Below are 18,235 nucleotides of genomic sequence, written 5' to 3'. Positions count from 1 at the left end.
CTGTGTGCATGTGTCCACGTGTGCATGTCTGCATGTATGCCTGTGTCCATGTGTGCATGTGTGCCTGTGTCCATGTGTGCATGTGTGCATGTGTCCATGTGTGCATGTGTGCATGTGTGCATAAGTGCATCACTGGTAACAATGTCTGGAGACTGTAAACTGTGTTTCCTGTCTTCCTCCCACAGGTTCTGGTGCTGCTCTGGTGACCTGCAGCAGGGAACCTGAATCTTGTGCCACGGGTACTAGTAATGATGATATTTGTGTAATGGTACAGGAAGGTGTGTCAGGGTCCGCCATTGGTCAGCCAATTGACAGTACACAGCTGTCAACCCCATCATTGCGCACAGTCATCCTGCCAGTACATCCTTTGTCACCATTGTCCCTAGGTGATGGACAGGATACAGTGGGCATAGACCAGGGTAATGTGGTACCTGTGGCACATGCGTCCCCACATAGCAGCCATGGGCAGGGTCCTCCGATGGTACCACACAGACAGTTGCCCATGGGTTCTCGTGGGAGCATCCGTGGGCATACTGCCTCTGGCCAACATGCCCAAAGAGGTCTGTCAACCTCAGCTATGTTTCGGACTGTCATGCAGGCACAGTCACGTATGGAAAGGTACACCAGACAGGGTCTGAGGGAGCTGAGAGCATGTCGCACAGCCATGACAGACAGTATGCGTGACATCGCGGATGCTATCCGTAATTTCACCGATGTCATAGACAGACGTTGTGGGGACATATTACAGCAGTTCCACAACCAAATGTCCATGATCCAGGGCAATGGTGGGCATTTGCGGTGTCGACGTAGCCGTATGCCAGCAACAGCACCAGCTGGCAGTCGGCGCAGACGACAACAGGCCCGTGCACGCCCCCATAGTGCCAGCAGCAGCCCCAGCAATGCTGGGTCTGTGCTATCATCGGAACGCCCCAGGAGACCACGTGCACGTGGCTCTGGACAGTCCCAACAGGGACCTGTGTCCAGTCAACACACTCCCGCTTCTGATGACAGTACCCAGTCTGGCTTAGTACTGGATACGGTCCGTAGCACCCCTGCCAGGCACAGGTACCGTGTCCGTGCCCACAGACACTGATCTGTATGACCTGCCAGGTGCAGTCTGTGGCTGTCCACAAACCCCTGTATATGGCAGCCATGAGGTGGAACTGTGTGCGTGCATACACACATGCGAAATGTTAACACCTAGGGTGACCACATACACGCACACACTGCACCAACACTGCCCCACCCTGTACTGCTGCCCCTCACCAACACACAGACACACACATGTCAATTGGTGGTATCAGTGGCTGACTCAGGCATACCTAATTCACACCCTGTGCATATGATGACACTGTGCCACCTCCTGCAATCTCCAACATCATTGCGGGAACAGGTAAACATGTTGCTGATGCACAGGGTGACTACATAGAAGTGTATTAGTAGTATCATGTTGGTAACAGTACAGTGTGCTGCTATGACTGTGTGTATATCCCAGCATGCCTGATGCAGTAACTGTATGAATGTCCTGAATTGTTATCTGCACCCATAGTACATAGCAAAGTGTAACAGCTGCACATAATTGCATGCCGGTGGTAAGGATGTCAACAGATAGTCGCATACATGGGTAGCACAGGGGGGAAGCTAACACAAGTAGTGATATGCAATGGTGGACATGTACAGTAATGGTGTCAAGTTGCCCACAACGACTATGCAATGTGGATGTTTGTGCATGTAGATATGTGTGCAGTACCAGTGTAATCCAAATCACAAATAACTATGACATAATATGAGTTCTACCATGGGCATCTGCGCTGTGTATTCCTGGGTACATGTTGATAGTGCCTACATATTTGCATTGTTACTTACTGTTATTGTTTCCCCTTCTTTGTTGTACAATGCACTACTTCCAGCCCTGCTTACTGTAGCTTTGTTTGCATGCATGTTCGCTTGGGGTTCCCTGGAACACTGCTTACACCTGCAATGCAGAGTTACAGTGCTTCTGTAGACTCCTAGTGACATCTGTATAGCGTACTATACGTATGTCAACTGTACACATGACAGAACATCACTGTCTGTCCTGTACGCATGTACGTTGCCTGTGACACATTGCGCATGTCTTACCTGGCATTTACCCACGTGTGCAGTCATATATGCCAGTGCTATGAAACAGTAGCAGTACACCCACACATACACACCTTCAGTATGCTGTTCCCCATTGGCCCTATGTGTTGGTACTCACCATGGCAATCACACTACTAGGGTAGCATGTGCAAAGGTAACCTGTGAATTACCTCTATGGTCCCGTTGTGGTTTATGTGAGTCATGTGGCAATGTCACAGCTGCCACATGTATGCAGTCAGCCATCACCCTTGGCCAGGAACGTACAACACATGTGTGGGATGCCACCACACAGCCAATCTGGGGACTGAGCTCTCTGAACCCAGTAATGCCATACCCTGTCAGGTGGCATGTCATATATACTACATCCTGGACAAACTTCAACCCCAATCCCTGCTGCTACTATTGATAAAACCCCTGAAGATGTTTCTGATAGTTTTGACCAATTCTTTACTGAGACATTTCAAGCCCTAGCTAGCCATCTACCTCCTAGCTCCCCTGGTCCTGAAAGTAGCACCCCTAGAAAACTACTTGCGTTCAGCTTCCAACCAGTCACCACTTCACTTATCCATACCTTGATTGAAAAAGTAAAACCCACTACACTTTCTGCTGATCAACTCCTTGCCGAGTACCTACAAAAATCAGCTGATGCTATTGCTTACCCCGTCTCAAAACTAATCAAACGAACCATGGTAGAATCTAAATTTCCCACCATCTGGAAAATATCCTATGTAATCCCACTTCACAAAGGAGGCAGCTCTACTGAATTCTCCAATTATAGGCCAATAGCTATACTCTCTCCACTTGCAAAGATTATGGAAACTTTATTCATAGACAATTCATGCACCACCTAACCCAAAATCGCCTTATGGCAGACACTCAGCATGGCTTCCGTCCTCATCACAGCACTACTTCAGGCCTCCTAGCCTTTACTAAAACCATAAACCATACTTGCAACACTAATTATATATCCTCAGCCCTATTTTTGGATCTTTCCAAGGCATACGATATGGTTGATCACCAACTTGTAATCCACACCCTGCAAACATTCTGTCTAGATACTGGAGCCTTCCAATGGTTTCATTCCTACCTGCATGGTCAACAGGAGGCTGGTCTCTGGCAGAACAAACTCTCTAACCTTCTACCTAACACCCTCAGAGTACCACAAGGCTCTATACTAGGGCCCTTGCTGTTCTCCATCTTCATTAACGACCTTTATACTGTCATCCCAAAAGTCAGCTGTATCCAATATGCTGATGACTCTACTCTGATTTGCTCAGCCACATCTCCAGTAGAGTTATGGTCAGCTACCCAGACCACCTTTAATACAATAGAAAACTGGCTTTCTGAACATCGTCTGATCCTAAATCCCAAAGAAACTAAACTGCTGATATTTCCCCAACACCTAGGTCTACCGCTTTCACCTTTACCATAACATCAAATGATGGCACAATAATCTCCCCTGACCCATCTACTAAACTATTAGGTGTCATCATAGACAATAATCTCAAATGTGACCTACATGTTAACCAAATTATCAAAACCATCAATAAAAAACTAGGGTCACTTTACAGAATAAAAGCCTTCCTAACCCTCCAGCTAAAATTGCCATAGCTCGCTCACACCTTCTTTCAACCCTTCTGTATGCATCCCCTCTACTCTCGAATATGAACAAGACTGTCCTTAACAAACACTCAATTTGCTACAACCACATTGCCAGGTTTGCCACTGGGCTGCCTTTTAGGACACATCATTGCATCAGTCTAAATCAGCTTGGTTGGCTTGAACTACCCAGCCTAATACAGTATAACCAACTGATTATGGCCTATAAAATCCTCTATAATCCGGACAATACTCCTGCACTTCAAATATTATCACCCCCTATAACAATCCTAGACCACTTCGATCCTCTAACAAACTACTAATTCAGACTAGCAAATTTAATAACACAGCCGGTGATTCTCTCTTTGCAAACTCTGTAAGTAGATCCTGGAAATCACTTCCAGCTGATATTACCTTACTTTCCACCTTAGGTCAATTTAACACTAGACTCGAACAACATTTGTCACTTAGCTGGCTATGTCAATGTATCAAGCCTGGCTAACTCGAATGTGTAAACTCTGTTAACCAGTTTACTGTGTAATTTAGTTTCATCCTGACTTGTGCTCAGGACTAACTTTAACCTGTGGAACATGTTTAACTTGCTTACTTATGTAATCTCTGTAAATAATCTGTTTGTAATATGTAATGCTGGTATTATGTAATGCTGTATCTGCTTAACCTTGGAGCTTTTCTCCCCGGGCCTCAGCTGAAAATGGACATGCATCCAGTCGGACTATCCCGGTCAACAAATGTAAGATAAATAAATAAATAAATAAAAAATATTACAGTGACTACAATACAAGTCAGACATTGACACGCACTGAGAGCATGCTGAACACACTGGGGCATACGTGGGGACTCAGAATAGCATCCTGCCTGAGCATCACACACCTCCGCAGCTGGCACACAGGCATATGTTCCGTCGGAACAGAGCACATGCCACACATGGCACACACATCACGTGTTCATAGGTTCATAGGTTCATAGGTTCATAGGTTCATACTAGGCTATCTGCCCGAGGGCATTTACAAGCCTAGCCCATCGTTTTGTGGCTTACGCCACCCCTTTAGTATGGGGAACTATACCCATTATTTTGCTGTGCCTCTGTCGAGCAGTGACACTGAGGTAATCCCTGGGGTATATCTGCGATCTCCCATCCATTGGTCAAGATTTCTCTTGAACAAGGCCAGCGAGGTGCTCTGCCTCACATATACCGGGATTTTGTTCCACAGCATAGGGAGTCTTTGGGTGATGAATCTATCCCTCCAGCATGTCCTATTAATAGCCGTGTCGAGGTTTAAGTCTCCCGCCCTTGTGGCTCTGATGGATCTAGATTTTTGAGGTGAAGCATATTCATCAAATCTGGGTTTGACATGGCCTTGTATGTTAGGCAAAGGTCACCTCTGAGCAAGCGGTGGCGACTGAATAGAGCTGGAGTTCTTTCAGTCGGGCAGCATAGGACAGATTTTGAGACCCTTTATCCTTTTTGTGTGGAACTTTTACAGCCTCTCCAGCTGCTGTAAATGTGGGGCCATTCACCTTTCCAATGGGGCATTGTACTCAATCATTGGTCTGATGAGTGATGAGTAAAGGGAGACTATGACCTCCCTTGATCTAGATGAGAATCCCTTCATGATAAGGTGGGCAATGTAGAAGGTCTTCCTAACTACTTTAGCTACATGGGTGTTGAATGACAGACTACTATCAACCTGGGTCCCCAGGTCCCTGATAACTTCTTCTGTGCTCAGTGGATTGCCACCTATTTGGTAGCTAGGGGTAACCTTGTTTTTCCCGAAGGGTATGACTATGCATTTTTTGGCATTCAACTTTAGGCCATGGCTCTGGCACCAGTTATCCGTTTCTGTGAGACCCTTCTGAAGGATATCTGTGTCAGATGTATTTTCTACTATGGTGCCCAGTTTGCAGTCATCTGCAAACTTTGTCAGCCATAACCTTCCTGTGTTTGCTTGTACTTCAGAAAAGTAGATGCCAAACAAGAGTGACGCCAGGACTGAGCCCTGTGGGACACCACTTGTGACAGGCTTTGAGTCTGACATGGCGCCAGCAACTCTGACCCTGTGGGTTTTGTCACTCAGCCAGTTTGCAACCCATCTTGTAATGTATGGGTTAACATTTAAGCTGATGAGTTTTTCAATGATACCGCAGTGGGGTATTGTATCAAAGGCCTTAGCCAGATCGAGGTAGGCTGTATGGACTGCCTTTCCCTCATCAATGGCTTTGGTGACTGTTTCGAAAAAGTCAACCAAGTTTAAAAGGCATGAACTGCCTTTGACAAAGCCAAACTGGGTTGGATCCAAAGTCTGCAAATTCCCTATGTCTTTATTTATGAGGTCCATTATGATCCTCTCCATGGCTTTGCAGATAAGGCTTGTCAAGCTAATGGGCCGGTAATTTCCAGGGTCGGTGGAGGCACCGCCTTTGTGAAGTGGGACCACAGTTGCAGTGCGCCACTCCCTGGGTACATATCCAGAGGTAAGACTTTGATTAAAACAGCTGTCCTAGCTGTGGGTTTAATTCCTCATTGAGTTCGTGGAGCACACAGCCGGGGACACCATCAGGTCCCGTGGATGCTGTGTTTTTTGCTTTGGAGAGCAGTTCTCACTTGGGCATTGGAGATGTTTGGGGGGCTGCAATCGTTTGGTATAGATATCTCTCCTTGTGGGGGAGAAGTTTGCACTGAACCTGTCAGCCAGTATGTTGGCAATGTCTGTAGGATCAGTAATCTTCACATCATTTTGAACTAGTTCTGAGCATATCTGGGAGTTTCCTCCCAGGTTTCTAACATAGCTAAAGAAGGCCTTATGATTGTCTTTTGAGTCTTTAGCTATTTTCTCTCGAAATTTGCTTTGGATGATTTTATGAGAGCTCTTAGTTTTTTACTTATAGTGATCAAGGGTGTCTTACCTTTTAAGGATTTTGCTCTATCTTGTAGTAGCTTCCTCCTTTTGTTGTAGAGTTTGTTTATGGCTGGGGTCCACCAGACTGGACGCTTACCTTTGGTACAGAGAGTCTTTGTTTTGCTTGGGATTGCCTTATCCATGCAGTCCTGCAGGTGCTGGTAGAAGGCATTTGTAAGTGATTCAGCGGCTTGAGTACTGTTTTCCGCCTCGGGGGCCTTAAAGGAGACCACACTAGTCTTTAGAAGTGTGAAGTCGGCTTTCGAAGTTCTTTACTGTGGTCTTTTTTATTCAAGGTGGGGGTGGAATGAGGACCTCCAGCGAGATTAGTTTGCGATCTGAACTCACCAGTGACTGGTATACTTCGGTGTTGAACATTGTGCTCCCATGTTCGTGATGATGAGATCAAGTATGTTATCTCCTCTTGTGGGGATGGTGACTAGTTGTTCCATGGCATTTGAGTTTATGAACTCCAGGAACTTTTGGGCTAGGGTGTTTGGGCTTGAGTAGTGTTCCCAGTCTATATTAGGGTAATTGAAGTCACCTAGTATGATGGTGTTTGGTGATACATTTATCCCCTCTAGTGTTTTCAGGAAGGCCATGTGAGGTTCCTGAGTTTGTGAGGGTGGCCTGTAACATGCTACAATTTGCAGAGCAGTCTTGCCTATGGTTAATTGCACCTGGATGGTCTCCGATGCATCATGCGTTGCCACCAGTCTTGAGGTGTGGGTGTCCTTGATGAATATGGATACCCCTCCTTTCTTAGTATTGTCCGTATTTTGGGGCGGAGCATGATATGAGGTAAAACCTGATAGTGCTGGGGTGCTCTCAGGAGCCTTGAACCAGGTTTCTGTCACAGCACAGACATCGATGTTCTCCATACTGAGAAGGGCTTGAGTCGTGCATTTTGAGATTTAGACTTCTGGCATTGAGCAGCATTACCCTTAGTTTTTCCATTTTTGTGTTCTAGGGTGGTAGGTTTAGAATTTGAGCCTTGCCTAAAAAAGACACTATGGGGGTGGCAAGGGCCTTTGCCAATATCCGGAATCCCAGGGTGACAGGTGCAAGCCGTCCCTTGCGAAGCAGCGTGGCTTGTCCAGCATGTCATCCCAGGCAGACAGACACTGGATCCCCTTTGAATGACACCAGTACTTAAGCCAATTGTTAAAGCTGATCATCTTATCTCTGTATTGAGGCATCATTCTTGGTGAAGGTAGGATACTGCTCAAGGTCAGGGTCATACCTGCCTGGGCTACATAATCAGAGAGCTCCTCAATGTCTCTTTTCATGTAGTCCAAGGAGGTATGTCTCAGGTCGTTTACACCAGCGTGGACAATGACTGAGTCGTATTTGTACCTGCTGTTGTGCTGTGTGCCACACACTCACAGCCTGTAGGGCTACACAACACACCTGCTACAGACGTGTCAGGTACCTGTCTTGGGTGCTGCACTGGGGTCCCGCTCAACAGGCTGTATCTGGTGAAGGTCACAGTGGTATGCCTCAGGGGCACTATGGTCCACCACAGAACACATGCATACAGGTCAGTCAGAGGCATGGACACATATGACTCACTCATTGACCATGCCAGTATGGCTGACCTGAGACATACCTCCCTGGACTACATGATAGGGAACATAGAATGGATCTCTCAGCATGTGGCACAGGCCAGTATGAGCCTGATCTTGGTTGCCAACATACCCTCACCAGGTATGCTACCACTATATGTGGGAAGGGTGTTGTATGTCTACATTATGCTCAGTCTCCAATGTCTTTCGTAGGGTATCCGCTGGCTGTCAACGTATGCTTACATGCTAGGGAAACCACAATGATGTGCAAGGGTCATCTTGCACGTGACACCCATGGCCCGTTGTATATTGGCAAAGCTCCTTGATACACACATACTGCCTTATGCTGCAGGACACGGTTTACATAGCCACCTCCATGGGCATCACACAGGTTAGGACACTAACAGTGCTGCTACACAACAACAGCAGTGTACATCGCAAGATGCATGCAGCGGGCACTGTCCTCAGCACGGTGAACTGCAATGTCTGTGCAGTACCAGAGTCCTGATTCATGGCTCACAGGTGTTACCCATCACTGACAGGTTATGCCCCATACCATGCCTGTCGTCCCCTACACATGTAACACACATGGACAGGGGGGTGGTATCCCAAGGCACCACAGATACATACACCTCCAGGTTGTTGGCACAGCACAAAGCATCAGGGCCTAATCATGTGCAGCTAACAGTGTGTCGGACTGCCATCTGGTTCATAGCCTGGCACACACAACCCTCCCATACACAGGAAGACCACCTATCCTCCATAACAACACTGGCAATATGACAGTCTCAAGAACTGTCTTTATATGGCTGGACTGCATCCAGCCAAACATTGTGCGTGAGCAATACTGTAGCTACAACACACTAGTTGAAGGGTTCACAGCATGTGGTCACTGAATTGCAGTGGAATGACGTTACCACTACCACAACAGGTGGGAACATGCAGCACCTGTACATCGACTACATGTACACTATATGGTCCAGACCAGATGTGTATCCGCTGCTGTAGGTATTTTACAATATACTGTATAGACACATACAACATGCAGACCCTGCACAGTAAGACACAGTCATATTGGTATACATTGCAAATACCATTTATCCACTCAAGGCATGTGTCAGACATGGTAACTACTGCAGGTCACAGGTATTTATGTGTATGTGTCACACACATACATCATGTGTGCAATGCCATCGCTGGTTTAGGCAATGGCATGCATTGTTATGTACAAAGACCCACACAAGGTTATAATGTGTGACACAACCACACGTTGCAGTTGTGGGTTACCAAAACATACCTATCTGTACTCTGACAATGGTAATAGACACAGTAGCAGAGCGCACTATTGGCATTACTAGCCAACTAGCCCTGTTTGGCTGTGCTGATAGTGTGGTGACATCCCCTGTGTTTACTGGGGGAATATGCAGCATCTGGTGTATTGTAGTATTTGCCAAAAGGATCTGTTCTCTCCCACTTGCACTTACACAAACCCTACTACCCCCACACACACTTGCCATTTGCAGGATTCATACCCCTACCTAACTAAGTCACGACACGTAAGAGAGACGCATTAGCGAAGCGCACTATTCGGATTACCGGATAGTTCTTCTTCTCTGGCTGTACTTATAGGGTGCTGACATCATCAGTATTTTGAAAGGGTAATGTGCATCAGGTAGTGTGATCTCCTGATTGCCAAAACTAACATGTTTTTCATACGGAAATGCACACACAAACTCCCCACATCCAAACACACACACACACCTGCAGGTTTCAAACCCCTACCTAAATATGTTATGGCACTTGAGAGTACACTGCAGTAGGTTGCGCTATTCTGAGTACTGGCAGATGTCTCTTCTCCAGCTGTATGTATAGGGTGCTGTCATCATCACTGTTTGGAAAGGGTAATGTGCATCATGTAGTGTGATCCCCTGATTTCAAAAAGCACATGTTTTTCATACAGAATTGCACACACACACAGAGTGCCCACATCCAAACACACACACACATGTCATTTATAGGCTTCAAACTCCTACCAACTATATTATGACACTCAGGAGAGATGCATTAGCTGAGTATGCTATTCGAATTACTGAGAGGTTTCCCTTCTCCTGCTGTACTTATAGGGTGCTGACATCATCAGTGTTTAGAAAGGGGAATGTGCATCCTGTCGTGTGTTCTCCTAGTTGCCAAAAGGGATATTTTCTTCATACAGACTTGCACACACACTAGACACCTCCACATACACTGAGCATTTGCAGGATTCAAACCCCTACCTAACTATGTTCTGACACTTGAGATGGACGCATTAGCGGAGTGCGCTATTTGCATTACTGTGAGGCTTCCATTCTCCTGCTATACTTATAGGGTGCTGACATCATCAGTGTTTAGAAAGGGGAATGTGCATCCTGTCATGTGTTCTCCTAGTTGCCAAAAGGGATATTTTCTTCATACAGACTTGCACACACACTAGCCCCGGCCACACACACTGAGCATTTGCAGGATTCACACCCCTACCTCACTATGTTCTGACATTTGAGACGGATGCATTAGCAGAGTGCACTATTCGCATTACTGAGAGGTTTCCCTTCTCCTGCTGTACTTATAGGGTGCTGACATCATCTGTGTTTAGAAAGGGGAATGTGCATCCTGTAGTGTGTTCCCCCAGTTGCCAAAAGGGACATTCCCCTCACACAAAATTGCATGCACACTAACCCCCCTCATCCAAACACACACACTTGCAGGATTCAAACCACTACATAATTATGTGATGACACTCAAGTGGGACATATTAGCAGAGTGCGCTATTCGCATTACTGGGAGGTTTCCCTTCTCCTGTTGTACTTATAGGGTGCTGACATCATCTGTGTTTAGAAAGGGGAATGTGCATCCTGTAGTGTGTCTTCCCAGTTGCCAAAAGGGACATTTCCCTCTCACAGCCTTTCACACACATAAACCCCACTCACCCACCCACACTGAGCATTTGCAGGATTTAAACCCCCACCTAACTATATTATGACACTTGAGGGAAACGCATTAGCAGAGCGCACTATCCGAATTACTGGGCATCTGCTCTGCACCTGCAGTATTTATAGGGTGCTGACATCTTTATTTCTACAGAGGTATGTACATGTAGTACTACCTGTCAGGTGGGGGATAGCATATATATGCATTTGCAGCCACCTACGTCAGGGTCAGATATGCACATCGCACTGGCAGGTTATGTTCTATACCATGCTTTGTGACCACAGGACCTGTAACACACAACACAACCAGTCCAGAACACCACACCCACATCCAGGACACACATTTAGCTTCCCTGGGAACAGTGCCAGGATATGCAGGTGTTCACATACACCATTCAGTTGTTAACATCAGGTACAGGCATATTGTGTGTGAGAACCTCTCAGGCCTCTACCACTTTACCCCTACAGCCACTGCAATTTGTTTGTGGTCTGTGCTGTGCCACATGGCACACCACAGCCACATGGGGAATACATATTGCACCTGTCCATCTGCAACGTGGGTACTCACTGTTTCCACAGAGGTAGACCACCATTGTTGATATCTGACCATACCCACCTTTCCTGGACATAAGCAGACTCTACACTTGTGAAGAATGGGGTGGAGGACTTCAGAGGACCCATGCTGGGGGACTATACTGGCCACTCAGCATAATCCTTGACAATTGCATTATATGAGCATGTATACGGTTTGTATTGATCATGCTATCCCACATATACCCATGACTGCTCCACAACAAGACACCTGTCAGCTGTACACCAGCCATATATGTGCCGTACAACAGACAGAGTGACCTAATACATTGCAGAGCTGTAGCCCACAGAGGGAGGACATCTGTGAACAGTTCCGGCATGGCACTTCATTCACACATAATCATTACAACACAGTGTTGACAGTGGAATCGTCCAGAGAATGCAGATAGGGCTCCCCTCAGTCTGTTATTGACGGACACCTACTGTCAAAGATCCTCAGCAACCCTCTCCCAGCACACACCGACAACATGGCTGTGGCTTAGCACATTCAATCCCTGGGATCTCCATGGTGCCCCTGCTTGACAGAGGCACAGCTCACTAGCCTCACATGTTGCCTTCTGTGACCTACTTTACAGTGGCACAGTAGCCTACTGTCCTGGGAATGCAGATGCCAAGCACACTCTGGCTGAGCTGTCATTCCCTAGGGCAACAAGCCTAGTATTGACCTCTACACCCATATGTTCAATTGTCGCATGCACAATATTTGTTGTGCTGTTCTACTGTTTGCAGGTCTTTATTGCCATAGCATTCCCTGTTCCTATGACCAACTTGTGTATCTGTGGAAGATGTTTGCATATGACAGCGATCCACTCTATCACTTATGTCTCTGTAGTCATTTACTGTGTGCACTGGGCAGATTGCTGTGTTGTGGTTGGTTCCTGGACTGACACATACAAATACCAGATATGTGTGGCCAACTGTTAAACGGAGATATGGCCTAAGTGTGTGAGCATGCCCAGTTCAGCCTTTCCATGGCATATTGTCTGACATATGCCTCATTTATCAAAGTGTGCGAGCATGCCCAGTGTGAGCTTTCCATATGTTGCACTCTGAAGTCCACCACATATTTGGGTGTGTGTGAACTTCAACAATATCTCACATTTATGGTTGTGTGTTGGGTGTCATGTTGTGTACTAACTGGCCAACTGCTTCGTGTCTGCCACAACAGGGATTATACTGTGCCTGCAGGGATTGCATGGGATACTTTGCAGACAGTTCTCAACATACTTTCATAATGACCTAACACTGTAGTACCGTATAGTGTACTGGTTCAGTACTTTCACTGTGGTGGACAGTATCCTGGGCTTTAGTCCTATTACTGCTTGACATCTTCATAGTGAGCACAACAGACTGTGTAGGGGCCAGTTGTGCACATGTGACCATGTTGCATTATGTTCAGATATGGACTACCTACACCAGGCTTGTCCAACATTGCTGGTATATTCCACAACATGGGTGGACATTGGCAAACACTAGCAATGTTCCCTAGGCCATTTCTGATGCTAGTCACAGGGTGTGTTTGTCCTGCGACACACATTGTAACTGGAGTTTGCCATGACATATGTCATGGTTAGTATACTGTGCCTCCTTCTACCTCTGACATAACAATGATACCCAGGGTTAGCCTCCCATCTCCCATCCACTCATCAGGATTCCTCTTGAGGGGTGTCGATATGTGACTCTCTGGCTGACCTGTACCAGGAGTTTACTGAAGAGTGGGGGTGCCTTCTGTGTTATGGATCATTCTGTACAGCTTGTCCTATGTATGTCAGTGCTGGGGTTCAGGTCTCTCATGTGCATAGCTCACTGCCATTCAGATTGTACAAGGTGCAACATGTTCATTCATTCCAGGTTGGACATGGTTTCATACATCAGGCACAGCTTGCCTGTAGCTGGGCAGTATGGTGGTGTGTGGGGCTGCGGTTTGTTTACTCAGGCAACACATGGCATCTGTTCATGCTCTTTGCTACTACTGGTGGGGTACTGTTGTGGACTTTACAGTTGATGGAGGTGTCTGCTGCGGTATATCCCACAGGGGCTATTGTAGTCACTTGTGACGCTGATGGAGGATGACTGCAGAGCCACAGTGAGTTCCCCTTATCTACATCTGCCAACCTTCATGTTTGTGTGGGTATATAGTATATGTTTCTGCGAACACTACAGCCATATGTTTGTCCAGTGCAGGATATCTATCACCTTTTGTACCCAGGTCTCACATTACATGTTAGGTACGTCATGGGTTAACACCTATCCATGGTGGTTGTCTATACACAGTTCTGCAATTAGCTTGCTGACATGGCTATGACTACAGTTGTCTGTTTGTAGGTGGCCTTTTTGTGGGTTGCTTGTGTCAGCTGGGGGTCGGATATGGTGGGCTGTTTGTACTCCTCTGCATACATGTTCAGTCACAGTCCTTCCATGTTGGCCTATACCTATGGGACATATATACAGAATGGGGGGGGCAAGACCAGGCCTTGTGGGATGCCACTCATATCTGCTTTGTAGTCTGACACGGATGCAGCATGTCTGACCATGTCAGTTCTGTCCTTGGTCTGGTTTGCAACCCCTCTACTGACATAGGGGTATATATTTAAGCTGGTGAACATATCCATACCGAACTCGTACGGTATTGTCTAGAAGCATTTGCACGGTTCAGCTACTCTGTGTGGACCACATTGCCCTCATCAATGATCTTAATGACTGCTTCACATGGGTCAGACATGTTTAGGGGCAGGATCTGCAGTTATGACAGCCACACTGTGTAGGGTCCAGTATCAGTAGGTCCACAATAGCTTTCTGTCTGCGGTACATACTGATCCTTTCCATAGCTGTGCAGAACAAGCTTGTCAGGATCCTGGGGTGGTAGTTTGGAGTATCCATTCAGGCAACACCTTTGTTGTGATGGACCACTGTTGTTGTACACTGCTCTTTGGGTACATATCCTGTGGTAAGGCTGACATTGGGCAGTAGTGTGATTTGGCATTCCATTATTCTTGGAGTCCATGTTGGCCTCAGCACAGGACACCATCACATACCTTTGCTGCTGTGTGTTCTGATTTTCAGATGATGGCTGTTACCTCAGCATCTGCAATGTCAGGGGACAATCAGTCTGCTGGGATAGGTATTTTGCACTCTGGGGGGGGGGGAGGTTGCATTGCACCTGACAGGTTGTATGTTAGCAATATGTGTGTGTGTTTGGTATGTTGTTTGTAATATCTGTGTGATTTGGAGCATACCTGTGGATGCCCAACATGGTTCCTACCATCAGTTGGGTAAGCCTTGTGATTATCCTTAGTGTCCTGTACATTTTGTATCTTCATAGGTTCATGGGTTCATACTAGGCTATACACCCTAGGCCATTAGTAAGCCTAGCCAGAGTGTGTGTGTCTTTCACCACCCCTTGCTATGTTCTATTATGGCCATTTATGAATTTCTTCACTGTGCCTCTGTCTGGTCGTGACACAGTGAAGACCCCCAGTATACATGTACGATCATCCATCCACTTGGCAATATTCCTGTTGAGGGGTGTCAGTGAGGGGCTCTGCCTACCATGGATTGGGATCCTGTTTCTGGGTGTGGGGAGCCTCTGGGTTATGTATCTTTCCCTCCAGCACATCTTATTTCATTATGTGTTGAGGCTGACATCTGTTACTCTCACAGCTCCAATGGCTTTGATTTCCTGTGGTGGAGCATGTCCATTATTCCTGTGTTGGACATGGCCTTGTACAACAGACATACAATGCCTCTGTGTAGGCAGTCTGTGACTGCATTCAGCTGGGGTGTCTACAGCCAGGCAGCATATGACATATATTTCACACCCTTTATCCTGTTGGTGGGGTAACTATGAGGTCTTCCGAACCGCTGCAGGTGTCACGTACGGTACATCCCATATGAGTCATTGTACTAGATTATGGGTCTGATAAGGGAACAGTACAGTGGCACAGTGACCTCTGTTGATGTAGATGTGAATCCTTTCATGATACGGTGTCCAATATCAACAATCTTCCTAGCCACATTGGCATTGTGAGTGTCACATGACAGATTACTGTCGACCTGTGTCCCTAGGTCCCTGATTACTCCTTGCATACATAATGGTTTCCCACCTATGTGGTAATTTGTGTGTACCTTGTCTGGTATTTGGTGGGACATTCATACTGTCCAGTGTCTTCAGGATGTCTGGGTGGAGTTCTTGTGTGTGAGAGTGTGGTCTGTCACATGCTACAGACTGTACAGCAGTTTTGACTACAGTTAGGTGCACATGGGTGGTCTCCGCTGCTTTGTGCATTGTCAGTTACCTGGCCATATGGGTGTCTGTGCTGCATATGGATACTCCCCCTCCTTTGATGTTTTGGTGCAGATGTTGGGGCCATAACACATGATATGTGGTATAACCTAGTAGTGCTGGTGTGCTATTACTAGGCTTGCAGCAGGCTTCTGTCACTGCACAGACATCAATGTTCTCCATAATGGGAAGTGCCTCAGGGGCATGCATATTGCAGTTTACACATCTGGCATTGGTCAGCATTACCCTTATGTTTCCTACCACTTATGTTTTCTACGGTGGTGGGTAGTCTTTTTGGCCTTGCCTACATATGGCTCTATGGAGACGGCAAAGGCCTTATCCAGATGCACACGGGTAACAGGTGCAAGCCATCCCTGGAACAGCAGCATGTCTTGTCATGCTTGACATCTCAAGCAGACAGACATTGGACCCTCTTGGACTGACAGCTGTAACTGTGCCAGCTGTTAAACATGAGCATTCTGTGTTTGTACTGTGGCATCATTCTTGGTGAGGGTTGGATGCTGCACACAGCCAGTGTCATACCGGCCTGGGGTACATACTCAGAGGGACCATCCATGTCTCTTTTCATGTTGACCAGGGAGGTACATCTCAGGTAATTCACACCAGCATGGACATTGAGTGCATCATATTTCTGCTTGCTTTGGGGTGACCTGCGTACTTGTGTTATGTGGCATTTTGTGGCAGCCTACAGGCAGCTTACTCTACCCTTTCCCTTGTTCAGTCTGGTGAGTGGGACAGCAGTGTGTCTGCCTATACAGACACCTATTACAACTGTATCAGGCATGTTGTTTCTCCTTCTGGCCTGTGACTGTTTGGCACACCAGCTTTGCGTACTATTAGTTGCATGTGCTATGTTTGAAGGTTGTGGTTGCTTGTGATCTGCTTTGGAGGCTTCTGTTGGTGTGGTGTGTTTGTAATTAAGGCCTCCGGGAATATTTGTCTGTGTTTATGTGTTTGGTTTACAGTTGTGGTAGGTCTATGTGGGACCGGGTTTGTGGTGTATGTGGTTGCCTTCTCCTCCTGACTAGTTTTGACAGTACTGAGTTGGTGGAGCTCAACCTCTGGTTTGGATACATGGTTGCAGCTATCACATATATTTGTATTTATTGGGGGTTGTTGTGGTTGTCTGTGTACTTGGGACTGGTGTCACATTGCCTCTGGATTCACAGATTCTACTTGTTGTGGCTGGACTTAGTGGATTGTATGTGTGGACATATGTTATTGCCATACTACTGGTCAGTGATTACTTCCCTTTTTATGTTTGCTCTATCATGTGGTAGCTTCCTCATTCTCTTGCATGGTTTGGTAATGGCTGGAGTCCAGCATGCCAGATGCCTGCGTGTATGGCATTGTGTGTTGTTGTTATTTGTGATTGCGTACTCCAAGCATTCCTGGCTGTGTTCATGGAATGCCTGTATAACATATTCTGTGGTGTGTCCCATATTCTGCACTTGCACAGGGCCTTTCGTGGATTCAACATCAGTTTGGAGGGCTGCAACCTATGCTTTACACATGTTTTTCACTGTGGTAGTCTGGCCATGGACTGGGGTCAGGATGTGTATATCCAGTGTGATTACTCTATGGTCTGGTCTTACCGGTGAGGGGTACACTTCTCATCTTGCCATCCAGTACACATGTTGCTGATTATCACATCCAGTATGCTTACCCCTCTTGTGGGAGTGGTACATTGTTCCTGGGCATTTTGGTTTATGGATTCTGGGAACTTTTCTCCTACTGTGTTGGTGCTAGTATAATGCTCCGGGTGTATGTCTGGGTATTTTCAGTCAAGCAATATAATGTGGTTTGGGGGGCTTGATATATTCATGTATTCCGACATAGGCCAGGTGCAGTTCGTGGTATTAGGACAGTAGTCTGCAGCAGGCTATATACTGGGAGGCGGTTTTAGCCAGTGGTATTTGACCATGGCTAATCCATGCTGCTTCTTGTTGTGGTACCAACATGGGGGTGTGGTTATCCTTGACATTTCTTGCTAGTCACCCTCCTTTTGTAGCTTGTTCCATGTTTTGCGGCTGTACTGCACAGTATGAGGTGTGACCTGGTAGTGTTAGGGTGCTGATGTGAGCCTTGACCCAGTTCTCTATTACAGGACTGGTATCTACATTTTCCATACTGTGTGTGTTTACACTGCACACATCTTGCTGTTTAGACATCTGT

The sequence above is a fragment of the Protopterus annectens genome, chromosome 3.part0, assembly GCF_019279795.1.
Source record: "Protopterus annectens isolate FY-2018-M chromosome 3.part0, PAN1.0, whole genome shotgun sequence".
Taxonomy (NCBI): domain Eukaryota; kingdom Metazoa; phylum Chordata; order Ceratodontiformes; family Protopteridae; genus Protopterus; species Protopterus annectens.
The sequence above is the reverse complement of the archived record's forward strand: the minus strand, read 5'-3'. Positions refer to the sequence as shown.